Source organism: Gavialis gangeticus, unplaced genomic scaffold, assembly GCF_001723915.1.
Source record: "Gavialis gangeticus isolate Ggan-Ray unplaced genomic scaffold, GavGan_comp1, whole genome shotgun sequence".
In the NCBI taxonomy this organism is placed as follows: domain Eukaryota; kingdom Metazoa; phylum Chordata; order Crocodylia; family Gavialidae; genus Gavialis; species Gavialis gangeticus.
In genome coordinates, this window is record NW_017728994.1 from 29,339,036 (window position 1) to 29,340,825 (window position 1,790).

At 50.3% G+C, this 1,790-nt stretch overlaps 1 protein-coding gene across 5 annotated transcripts in view; it reads right to left on the reverse strand.

The window, feature by feature from the left end:
• PSD (pleckstrin and Sec7 domain containing) overlaps nucleotides 1–490 on the reverse strand; it is a 140,194-nt gene extending 139,704 nt beyond the window's left edge. For 4 of the 5 annotated variants that reach the window (XM_019502501.1, XM_019502502.1, XM_019502500.1 and 1 more), the window contains exon 1: nucleotides 359–490. The gene's annotated coding sequence lies outside the window, so the exon portion shown is untranslated. The remainder of the gene's footprint in view (nucleotides 1–358) is intronic. The other variant, XM_019502503.1, reaches the window with a different exon arrangement.
• Between the last annotated feature and the right edge of the window lie 1,300 nt (nucleotides 491–1,790).

Here is a 1,790-nt window from a genome sequence, read left to right on the forward strand (position 1 = left end):
GCCAATTTTCTAGAACCAGGACAATCTGAACTTAGGCCAGGACACAAAACTGAAACCACCACAGTGGCACTGATGGAGATTTCCTGCTGTCAGTGGATAGAGAGCAGGCATCCACCCCCACATTTCTGGATCTCTTTTCCACCTATATTGATTGTGGAATACAACTTTCTTGCCTGAGAGACAGCTGGTAGAATTTCAGGGTAAATGCACTAAAATTGTTTGGGTCCCACCAGGAAGCAGTGACAGCAAGATGCACCTCTGTTACCAGAGCCTCACATGTGGAATCCCACACAAATTTCTGCAGTCCTGTTCTTCATCCCCATGCAGCCAACTAGGTGAACTGGTCAAATGGACTTACATGTCAGCAATATGCAGGATGACATGCAGCCCTCCTTATCCTTCACCACATATAGCCATGCCTCTAGTAGCAAGATGGCTCACTGCTTGGGTGCAATCAGTCCAAGGATGAAGAATCGCTGGTTGAAGCTGGACTCAAGCAAGACAGAGGTGATGCTGGTGGACAGAGAGAAGCACTTTAGAGAGTTTGCCACCAGGAGATAACTTTCTGAGTGCATGACCTTGACTCACTGATTCAGTTAATAACTTAAGAAAGCTCCAGGATTTCTTGATGATCCTAAGCTTCACATAGCAACGTCCATAACTCATGCTTTCTATCATAGCCAGCTGGTTAGCAAACTATGTCCTATTCTGCTCAATGACTCATTGACATGTCTTGGCTAGAGTAACCTAATGCAGTATATCTGGGCATGAAGTCTTTAGGGCTTAGGGAACTCACACTAATGCCACAAGGGAAAGTAGGCTGAACATTAGGAAAAACTTTCTAATCACAAGGAGAGTTGTGGCAGAGCACAGGTTCTGCCTTTGACTTTAAGAGTTTTCCAGATGGGTTTGAGTAACCAGCAGGTGCAGTTGGGCCCAATTACATGGTCACATGACTGAAAAGGGGCCACTGGATTAGAGGAGGGCTGTTACACCTCAGTATACGCCCATGATCTAGGAGCAGAGCTGGCAGTTACACCTATGGAGCTAGAAGAGCAACATTACTCAGACTGCAATTCCTGGAAGACGTTGAGGTCAGGGTAGGAACTATGGGGATGGAGGAGATTCCTGGTCCTGGGGCATGACCTGAAACTACACCTTGCTGGGGCTGGATGGTGTGGTGGGACTGCCTGTGGTGGGGCAGTCTCCAGGAAATGCCACACCTGTGCCTCCCCAGTGAAAGGCAAGGATGGGGCCTTAGTCTCAGGCCCTGCTGCCTTGTGGGTACCCTGTGGAGGCAAAAGGCTAGCGGAGCACACCCTGACAGAAAAGCACAGGGCCCAGGCCCACTGAATGGGGCCTGAGGCAGGGTCCAGATCCATTGAGTAGGGTCTGAGACATGGCCAAGGTCCAGTAAGGGATCTGAGGCCATGGGGGGCAAGGAACCCATAGGGGCAAGGAGCCCAGAATGAGGCCTAAGGGGCAAAAGGCCCAGGAGCCCAGTGAGGGGGCAGAGTAGAGGCCCCAAAGAGGGGTATGTGGGTAAGGTACATCTGAAGACACCCAAGAATAAATGTGGGTTGGAGGCTGAGTGCAGCCCAACTAAGGGGCCGGGGGAGTTGAAAGTGATTTTTTTTGGGTGCTAGCTGCAAGGCATGGGATACGGTGTAGGGCTGGTTCAGAGCCATGTATTACGACCTTGGCATTGGGCATTAAATGGACAGCCTCCCGCCTATGAACAACTTTAGTTCCAACAAAGGTGTGGTAGGGTGGGCAGACTGCCCTAGGCA